Source organism: Melopsittacus undulatus, chromosome 2 (genome assembly GCF_012275295.1).
Source record: "Melopsittacus undulatus isolate bMelUnd1 chromosome 2, bMelUnd1.mat.Z, whole genome shotgun sequence".
NCBI lineage: Eukaryota > Metazoa > Chordata > Aves > Psittaciformes > Psittaculidae > Melopsittacus > Melopsittacus undulatus.
This window is the reverse complement of record NC_047528.1, coordinates 96,748,859-96,760,601: the sequence shown is the minus strand read 5'-3', so window position 1 is coordinate 96,760,601 and position 11,743 is coordinate 96,748,859.

Here is an 11,743-nt window from a genome sequence, read left to right as displayed (position 1 = left end):
ACTGTTTCATCTACACTGGGGAATAACCTTCAGCAACCAGGGCAAGCCAACCAAGCACCATGCCATGATTGACCACTGGCAGAGCACAGATGTGAGTAGAGGAGCAAAAAGCCCCTATCCTCCATGCTCTGCAGGAACAATTACTTTGAAGCCTACTGCTAAGTCAAATTTACAGGTACAGTACAACCTGGTACATGGCAGGAACTTGCAAGTTCTCCAGGTACCGCTTTGACCTGACCTTGGCCAGCTCCACTTCTGAACGTTCTCCTTCGGCACAGCAAGATCTTGTTCCTTCTCCAGGGGAGGTTTTAAGGAGTGTGAAGAAAAAGCAGAACTAAAAAGCTCCAAAACCAATACTATTTGGGGAGCACCAAAAAGGTAATAACTTCACTTGGTGTCAGTAGATTCCAGTGCCTACCTGTCTTCTAGGTTGTATTTGGGATCAGCATAGCTACATAAAGCAGGGAAAGAAACACCCTGCCAACCTAGTATTTCACCAGGTCCAGTGGAGTGAATGGAGGGGAACCATTAGCAATTTACTTATCCTCTTTTGGGAGCTGCAGAAGTCTAACTACAATGGTCTCTATGTCTTCAGCAAGACTGAGGTAGCTTATAGCTTAGGTTTAAGGCTATGCCTTGAGGAAAGCAAGAAGCCAAAGGGTCCCAATTATTGTAGTGTTCTTCAAACAACATCAATGGATGATCAGGACTAGTATCTGCAATAATCACATCCTTCTCTTACAGCCATGTAGCATCTGATGAGGACTTAAAATTTGCCCTCAGATAAGCCGCAGTTTAAAGTAGGAGATCCCGCAGAACTGAATCACTGTGGTACACCTTTTCATTGTCTTTGCAAGTCTGTGAGTGAAGGCAGCTATGCACACTTAAATGCTGTTTATCCATTACAATCTCAAGTCAAATATTAAGAAAAATCTGTTTCTGAAACAGAGGTTTCCATCGCCATAGCAGAAAACCACACAATTATTTATATATTTACTCTTTTGCACATGTGCATATATCAGATAGGTCTATTTGGCAATTTCAGCTATGTACGCTGTTCATCTGTTAATTCAGACATTAAAATAAGGTGCCTTTGCCAGCACCTGATCTCTCTTAAGTGTTAAATGTTTAAACTATTCATTGTACTACCCCAAGCAGTAGTCATACAAGAAAGTTCTCAATCTATCTGATGGCAAATGATAGACACACATGCCAACCCCTTTTGAATGTAGGGAATGGCAAAACCACAAGATGTTCATAGACTCTCCAGTTGATGATACTGTTGATTGATACATTCATGACAATGAGAGCTGTTAAAGCTATGGGAGACTGAAAACTGATACCACTTACAGGGAGAAGTAACATATTTTATCACACAGATATCATCTGACAGATCTAGAAAAAAACAAGTAATTCCTCAGAAAAGCAAGCCGTTTTCATTTCTATTGCATTCCTACATGATTCAAACTATATAAAAAAATCAGGAAAACAAGGTGAATGTGAGTTTGAGTTAAAATGTTAATGAGGAACACATATATATGCATAGATATAAGTAAAATATTAAAACTTTAAGAGAAACAAACATAACACTAAGAGGGAAAATGACAAGCATAATCTGAACTCCTTGTTAAGGTTGCGAGCAACTTCGTTACCTTACAGTCTTAAAAACAGAGACAAAGTTATACACACACACACAGACAAAACCAACAAATTATGTACTGATGAGCCTACACAGTTGCAGAACCAAACCCAGTTTAAAGTCAATAATCCACATGAAAACTGGAGCACTTTATTATTTAGTAATTTAAAATTCATTTCTTCAAAGCTTTAAAACCAGCACCACCTTTTTTACATCAACGCATTCTTGTCTTTTAATGTGATGTTGCATCAAAACAATTAAGTACACCACAGGTACTTCTGAGAAAGCAGTTTTCAAAAAAATTTGGTATCAGTTACTTGATTTTAACATTTATCTACATGCTACTCACATAGTCTCACACTGTGGTAGACTTGGTCACAGATACTGCACAAGGGCCCTTTGCCCTCAATAACTATTCTTACTTGAAATAAAGATTTTTTTATTATCATTATTTCAGCTAGGAACTTCTTATCTTTTAATGAAGTAAGAAAATATATTGTGCTTTTCAGAAAGCTTTTACTCTTTTTTGCACTTGACAGTTTTATTTGCACATATAAGCAACACTCTTGTTTGTTTTCCTGAGCTGCTGCAGTGAGAATACTATTTCCAGCTCTGGAAACACATTGAAATCCTATTTTGGCTTAAATGCAAGAGCTGTTTTATAATTCCATCCTGACACTTACTTGTTAACACCACAAAAGACCCTCCACAATTCAGTCTTACCTGCAGGTTTTGCTTGTAACAATGCTGGTACCACAAACTGCAACTGAATCTCTGAATCATTTACCCATTTCTGTCAAAGCAAGACAATGCTTTCACATGCTAAGGCAATAACAGACACAACACAAAAACCTAGCTCCTAGAACTGCCTTTAGTGCATAATTCCCTCAGTTCATCCTCACCCTTTCCCAGATGTCTTTTCCTGTCATGTCCTTCTCAGAGCTAATCCTCAACAGAGGCAAACTGTAATACTGCACAAATCATACAGCAGCTGCTGCCCGCATCCTTGTCCCTTCCATACGAATTACCTCCACTTGCTTAGACTTCCCTTGTCTGAACTCTCACAATAATCACATGGTTTTACTGGGTTGATTAACCTAGTACTAGCCTTCAGTTTTTTCAGCTTTGAAGCAAGAGCTGCTTTTTTACCAATGGATAGCAGCAAGCACTTACAGGATTCTCTGCCACATTCATTGTGGTTTTATCCTTTTGAAGGTACAGAAACCAAATAGCAGAAAACATCCCAGAGCCAGTACAAATGCTCACATAGCATCACTTTGATTCATTTCCACTCTTTTGTTAAGAAAATGGTCTGTATTAATAAAGTCAGGAACTCGAATCTTATTAAGACATTCAGGGATGTGAAAACATCAAGTGGGGCAACAAAATATTGAATGATACTTGTTTTCCTGACATTACAGGAATTTGGCATATTTACTTGGCAGACATTGTTAAAAAAAAATAAATGTGAGAACTAAAAGGAAAAGGTTGTCATTTATATCTAATTAAACTTTTAATAAGTCCAACTTCTCATCATTAACCATGATGCATTCCCTTTACAGTCTAAATTTATTGCCTATCCCCAATAAAGAAAAATGTTTAGAGACAGAAAATTGAGGCCATGGCAACATATAAATTAGGTATGTCAGATGTAGGAGGAAATGCTATAAAGATAGTAGACACATAGAATGCTTTTCACTGAACCTAATAAAAAGTGTGTAAAAAATGTTTCCAACTGCTTTTTTTGCAGTACAGCTAGCCCAGCATCTATAGGCAACTCCATTTTGTCCTGTTTGAAGAGGATAGTAAGTAGAAAAGTGCTGTTCTTTCTGTATCAAAACAGTAACTACAAATAATTTGCAATTTACTTCATTTTCTTTAGTATTTAATATGAAGAATTTTATCAGAGATTATTGTACAGTTACCAGGAACTAAAACTCATTACTAAAGGCTGGAATGATACAGCTACTATTAAAATGCTCAAAATTATATGTTAAGACTTTAACTTACACGATTATACATAAGTACAGAGAAAACAGCTCTCAACCCCAACCCTAGAGATGCTACCAGTGTCCATATCTTTGCTCACACAGTTGTCAGTCAATGCAGATGTTGCTCATGAGTTTGAGTGCTACAGTCTCAGACTCACTTGGTCAGCAAGTCCCATCAGGTCATATTTTTGAATAGTGCAGCCAGCTAAAAAAATAAGCAATCATGATGGGGGCTCAGGAATGAGATCTATTCCCAGCTCCTCCTATAACCTAGAAACCTAGGCGGCCTAGGACCATGGGCAATGGAAGATAGATAAGTGTCTAAAGTAGAGTAGATTATGATTTGGCATGCGTAGAGGAAGCCATTAACTAAGTCTAGGAAAATGCACATTCAAAGAATAACAGAAAATAATTCTCGCCTGTCCAGCAGTTAGGGGAAAAAGGGGAAAAAAATTATATACAAAGTTCTGTGCATATTTGAAACTCCTCAAAAGAAGTTGTAGGAATCTTTACAAATATCTTCATACTTTTACCATGTTCAAATTATTCAGAACATTAGCTTTATTTTAAGGAAATCACCCAAATGCATATGGTAATGCTTCGGCAGGACTAATTCTTCTGTTCTTATGTATCCCATCATAGCAGTGCTAAAACAGTTAATCAAGTAGAATAAAGAGGAGAATTCTTAGCTAAAATTCTTCACTTCCTCAGTGACTGTGTTCATCCCTGGATGTCATAGCCCTTCCCAAAATGTTCATTATCCCAACTTAACCTACTAAAGAAAACAAGAGTTCTAGAAAATTAAGTGACAGGCTTAAGGCCTGAAAGCAGTCTGCAGCCAATATGAAAACAGGTGTCTACATTCTCTTAATTTTAGTACCTTGTCAAATTGAGAAATGTTTACTTCCCAATACTGTTTAATGGTATTCAAATGACTGTGTAGTATCAGTTAAATGGTAAATGTTTTACTGATTTGTTATAAGTTGTCATATAAGATGAAGCACATTGACAAATGCAAAGGGCCTCCTTCTTATTTTGTCACCTTTAATTTGATTGGAAATTCAACACTGCAAATAAAAGGTAAGCTTTAATTTACTGGCTCAATACGCTTTGTTGGAAAATTAAATCATCTGGGAGTCTACATCTGCAAAACAAAATTTATTATCTGTAATTAACTAACCTTTAGAAAAACCCTTTAATTTGCTTCTGTCAATGTACTGGGAAGATAAAACCATAACAAGTTTTAGCAGAGAAGCAGCTACGTCAGAGTAAGATCTCCTGCAAACATCTGATGGATAATGCAGTTACACCTCAAATTAATTAAAGGTCAGCTATTACATGATCTGTATTTAGATGTAGGGAGTTAAATCACTATTACACAATTGCATCAGAGAATAAATAGTCCAACTTGCAATTACGTCGGATAGAGAGCACTGCCTGAATGTAGAACCGTCTGGGGGGTTAGAACAAGATTATCTTCAGGCCCTTTCCAACTCTAACTGCTCTATGATTATGTCATCATATCATCTTAAAAAAAAAAAAAGTACTCCCAAATTTGACAGAAAGCTTCCTAATTTTGTATTCTTTTCCTAGAAGCAACCAGGGATTAGTAGAGAACTCAGTGAAAGCTCTTTTGTCCATCTCTACCCTGAACTTGTCTATTTAGAGTATCAAATGATGTCTGCTAAAGGTGTTAAATCACTCCACAAGATCTGAAGACATGCAACCCCTGGTCTTTCATTTGGGTAGAATATAGGTGAGACCAGTGTCCTTGTTTGTTGTTGCAAAAATAACTGCTTCACTCTTACATCATGAATTCCTACAAACATGATGTAAATAGCTTAAGTGAAGTTGTTTAAATAGGGATTTGCACTGCAGTTCTACCTTTTTCTCAAAAGCTAACTTTAAACAAATCATTTTTGTTCAGAAAAAACTTAGTACAATGTGAAAAAACAGAGACATTCTGTCCTCAAATATAACTTATAGGTGGAAATATGCAATATACAGGTTCAGACTATCTTCTTTTTACAAATTCTGCTAAATGAGAAACCTCTTAATGATATTACGGTCCTTGTCAAGATGGGTTATGCCTCTCCTCCAATGAAACTTGGAGCAATCTTGTTATAAATCTATTGAACTAGGTCTTCACATAGACTATGAAATATATACAGCACACCAGTGCATCTCGTCTCTTGTTACTGTATTGCTTCTGAAAACAATATGAGTGCTGGATGTTATTTAACAGTCCAGACTACCCAAGACAATGTCTAATAAAGGCAACATTTTGAATAAACCAGAGACTCTGTGTTTGCAGCCATATAAAGCAAGGGGTGAGGATTTAGATTAGCTAACAAATGAAACAAACAAGGCTTAGTGAAAAGCATAATTTCTGTAGACAATCTGAATTTTAATTAGGCCAATGGAATGACAGCCAGGTTTTGTATGCACTATGAAGTCTGCTTGCACCATCTAGAACGAATGGAAAAGAGCATGGCTTGAAAGGAAAGAACAAAAATATTCAGAGTATATAATCTACATATACTACCTTGTCTCTCTCTTTTTTGAAGAACGACTACAGCAAGCATGTTTACACATATTTATATTAAACAATTTAATTTTTTTTTAAGAAGAAAAGTCTCCAGGGCTGCTGGAATGTCTGCACTAACACAGGATTGCAATATCATGCAATAACAAAATGGCAACAAAACATAGAACAAAAGTATACCTTTGGATTACTATTGGGATATGCTTGTGAATATTTACTCAAACTGCAAGCTTGAATTTTCATTTTTGTTTATATTCTTGAACTCCTCCCAGAATTGAACAGCAACTCAGTTGTTCCTGTTGCACTTCTTAAAGAACCGACTTATCTTTATTCTGACAGCTCAAAATACCTATTTTGTTATTGCTTTTTCAGATGTTCCACAAAATTGTTACATTCATTCCTGCTTTTTCCCCCTACAATATCCCACTGATGATTCATGCATCCAACCATCCTACTTCCTCTAATTCTAACCAAAGATGACATTGTTATACGTACAATGCACTTTATATGCTGAATTAGTTAAGTGTTAGAGTTCCAGAACTACAAGAGGACTAAGGGTCTTGACAGACTCTTACACCAGTGAGATTATTTCGTGAAATTAATGTTAGTATAAATATTTATTTATTCATAGCAAGCATGTCTTAAAAGATTCATACACACATGAAAACTTTGCAGATGCATGCCACGTATAACATAATTTAACTCCTGGTGTCAGGAATTAGGCAGGAGTGAGAGTTATATGGTTTTACATTCTTTGACTGGGCTCACACAGTCTAGTGAATGTATGTAATGTACTTGAAATACATAAAGCTTTTGCATTTCCCTCCCAGATCCTTTTTCAATGACCAGCATCTTGTTGAGACTATGGCATTTACGTTTTCTTTCTAAAAGTAAAATGTTTTCAAAAATTACTGTCAAGTATATTCTAAATAGTGACTGGTGCAAAGTGAATAATAGTCCCTTAAAATTAAAATCTAATATTAAACTATTGCTTTATAGCAAATATCAAAATATGTAATCAAAGTCAAAAAGTAAAAAAAAAAAAAAAATATTTCATTTTAACCAGAGTCGTTATTCATATATCTGAACAATAAATTTATTAACAGCAGACCTGGCATTTAGCAATGCCTTGATGATTTCTTTTGAATTTTGGCAATACTGTGCCATTGATGTAAAACTCCCTGATGAAATCTGAAATTTAGTTTCAGTAAAATTCTTCCTTCTCAATTTGAATATGAACTTAAAATTTCCAATACATGAAATAGAGAAGGAGAAATTATGCCTCAGAATTCAATTACAATTTTTTTTTTTTAATGGTCAAATAACACTTCCACAATCCAAAGGTTTTCTCCAGTAACTTTCGGAAGAAACATTAGAAGAGTCAGCAGCAATCTGTGTGGTCTGTGGAGACACTGCAGAGAAACACAGATCTCTAAGAATCTTAATGGCTCACACCTGCATCCAAATTTTTTCCTCTACTTTTTATTATGCAAAACAAGGCAATAGTTTACCACCTGCAACAGCATTAGTGTGTCAGACTCCAAATATTTCCAACCTCTAATACAGCCAAATGAAGCAGACAAGAAATAAGACACAGTATGTTTGCTATCTCCAAATACATGGACATTATCTTGTCTTTATCAGTAGTGAAGTTCAACTTGCTAGGAGAACTAAGAGGATTTACATTTGTGAACAGTACAAGATATATGTTCATTACATGGATTTACATAAGTCTTGGCATGATTACTGATAGGTAGATAGTATTAGCACCATTTACACGCTTTTCAAAAAATTAGCTCCCAGTGAGAAAACAAATACAGTTTTTATTTTACTAATTCTCTTCATAAGATGGACCACAAGATACCCACTATAAATTCAGTAAAGCTGCAATAAAGTAATTTTCAACAACAGTCTTCTTTTTCATAAGATCTCTTTATCACAAACCTGGAAAGCCGTATCCTCACATTAAGTCAAGATTTTCAGACTAGTTGTACCAATAGGCTGAGTTAGCACTCACTCCTTTAATTTTTAAGCAGGATTAAAGTAAGGAGTCAAAAGCATGGACTCCTTTTCTAGGATCTTGATAAGACATCTAACCAGCTCAGCCTATTACTTTTAGTTCAAACTTTTCACCTCCTCGAAGAATACAGATCTCTTCTGTTTCCATAGGCTAAATCAATTTCTTATGTGAGTTCTATAACACATTCAGAAATTATTGCAGATCTGGTCTCAAAAGAAATACATAAATAAAATATAGCACTACTCTCACCAATCAAGGAATTCCATACTAAAAGTTAATATCCAGGGTTAAATAGTTATACACCCTGATCACATAAGTGTTCCAACAGTTCAGTCCCTTCAAGACAGCCTGATATTGCCATTTAATTATTGTATATGACTTTCATTGTCTCACTGTGTTATGAACATTAAAATTCCTTCATTAAGAGCAAACTTTCATGAAAGAATTTAAACTGCATACTTAATGCAAAATTTGTCAGGCTCATTTAGAACCCTGATTCAATCATCACCATGTACACATATAATGCATAATTTAATTTAACTACTTTTGATTGCTTAGTGAAAAAGCCAATGGACATTTTGAATGTCACAGCTTTGTACTAAAAATTTGTATGGTTTTTATTAACTTTCAAACTTAAAGATGAGCAAGTTTAATATTATACAAAAAAAAACCTTCCTTCAGGCAGTAGTAAACAGGCATTTCTATTCACCCAACTCCACCAATTATTACTGCAAGAGCAAAAGCCCATTCCTTTCACAGGCAGTTTTAGATAAAGAGCAAATTTTCCATCTTTTTTTTCCTTTGTTTACATATATTTATAATTTTTTTAATGTTGAAACAGTTTAATTATGGTAGCCTGCAAATGACAGCTCATTATTTTATTTACAATTTGTCCGTGACCTGAAACAAATAGAATTGCCAAGAAATAGCCAAAACTACTATTGCTACTTTGAAAGGTTCCCTGTCTTTACTGAGGACATCAAGATAGGAAGCACTTCTTCTGGTATGTTCTCCAGTGCCACACTAGAAACAAAAGCTAAATAAAAACATGTAATGTAATTCTTACCAAAAGGCACATGGTTTCAGCTGCCAAGTTTTGGTTAAGAATTTTTACTTCCTCCTTTGTATTTGAATGAAATTACAATCCTCCTCTTAATTATTAATTTCATGACCTTTAAGTGTAGCCATTTTTTAGATGCTATGTATAAGTAATGAAAATATCTAACAGAGTTTGTACAAGCAGGATTAACATGTTGGCATTTTTAATTTTTAAAATATCTATGGAATTAAAAACCCTATCACTTTGTCAAGCCAATGTATTACATTGTCAAGCCAATGGTATTACATTAGAAAAATCCTTTTTTCCCCCTCACTAACACCCAAGTGTATTTGGATAACGAAAACACCTTTGGGTTTCAGAGAAAGTATTTCAAAAGAAAAACATAATTTGTGATCAAGCAGCTGGAACTTGCTTACTGACAGCTGGGTTATGTTTGACATTTTTAGTGTGACTTACAAGAACTGACAGTGTCATGAGAGTTGCTACAGGAACAAAAAATGCACATTAAGTTTTTCCTGCCTAAGATTAATCTGCCCTTTTGATCAAGAAAACTTATAAACCACCTCTGGACTTGATTAATAGCAGGTGCAGACAATCTGGAGTTATTTTACAAGTCCATTGCTGAGCAGCAACATATTTACCACCCATTCTTAAGAGTGTACTTTAAGGTTTTAACTAATTAAAGATAAAAATGCACATACTTTATAATAGGAAGCATCAGCATTAACAAAATGGTGTTCTTATAAAGGCTAGAAAAAGCAACTTGTTCTTGTAACCAGATTTATGACTTCATATGAAGCAAGAAGCTTGAGAATACTTTTAAATTCACTTGGGTTTCCTCATGCCATGCATTCATATATTTTCTGGAGAGCTGTGGGCATATTCAGTGAGATGCTGGCTGTTCCTCAAGCACTGGAGCACACAGTTCCCTTGCAGTACTTTCAGCTAGTGTCTTTGAGGATATAAAGCCCACTGTACATGAGCTTATGAAGGAAAATGATCCAGATAATTCAAGTTACATCTAAGAACAAGAAAGACTAATCTCATGCTGACTGGAATCAAAATCAGCTGCTGTGATGGCAGCTATCACCTCTGCTATCTCCACTGTTACAGAGGGACCACTAGTCTGTGACAACAGTTAAAGAAAAAGAAAACCTAAAACACCAAATGCTTAACAAAAACCAGAATAAATATTTCCCATTTAATAACATGTCTGTTTCAGTATCCCAGGTGCATTAGTTATGTCATTAAATTGGATTTGGTTTGAGAAAAAAAATAAAATCCCACCCAAAATAGAGACAAATCACAAATTAATAAACATATATACATGAAACAGTCTAGAATTGCCTTTCCTAGTAGAAAAATCCTTATACAGCAAAGTATCTAACACTTGCACCTGTTCCTAAAACCTAATCAGTAGTGTACTGGAAGTTGAAATCGCTTTCCATTTATTGTCCTATGACTGAACTGATGTACAGTATTTCTTTTGTTATGAAAGGTAAATCTGTACCAGAGGAACAGGAGTGTAGAAAAGGAAAACCTAAGACCAAAAAAAATAACAGCTAGAGATGCTTACCAATAAAATGATCCCAAGAGTTACAGGATATAAAATATTTGCTGTTACTCTTATTTTAAAAGTACTATTTATCTTACATTAATAGAATATTCATTTTCTTTTTATGTGGAATTTCTGAAAGTCTAATTTTCAGTGGTATTAGCAGCTCTTTATTATAGTTAAGGTTTTCCTTTCTTATCTGCACTACACTGATTTAGTAGAATTAAGTCTTTGTTCTCTGAACAAAACAAGCACTGCAATATCAGTTGCAGTACCAAGTCCATGTGGTTTTTTTTTTTTGGTCAACATGCTTCTGCTAAGTTCAGCTCAGCAAATTCTACATCATTAATGAGTAAACCCACTAATGATCTGAATTGATCATGTACCCACATAAGTAATCCCAAACTATTCCAGAAGACTACCAACACAGCAGCTAATAGTGTGCTCATTTTACAAACACAGCATCTGTTCACTATGAAGTATCTTTATATTGTGGGATGGTCACAAAGCAGCCTCCAACAGGAAGGACTAAACAAAACAAAAAAACACAAACCATTACTATCTCTCTGTGTTTTCAACTCCAAGTTCCTCCTCTTTGAATGGGAAATTCAAAATTCCTCAGACATTTTACCTTACTTCATTCAGGCCCCCCCCCTTATCCCCCCCCCCCCCGGTATTTCACTATGACTGAACATAAGACAAAATCATTCTATAGCACTGCTTAAGTGGTGATTGCAACAAAGATTTTCAGGTATTTGTAAAGAGCATACTATAATGCCAAAAATAATATTACTAATATCTGCTGACTGAATGTGGGTAAGATTGTTAGTGTTTGGCAAATGGCAGCCTAATCAGTTCCCACCATCTGTCCCCTTGCAGCAGCTGCACCAGGAGCACCTGCACAGGCAAGGGTCTGCAGTCTGCTCAGCAGTG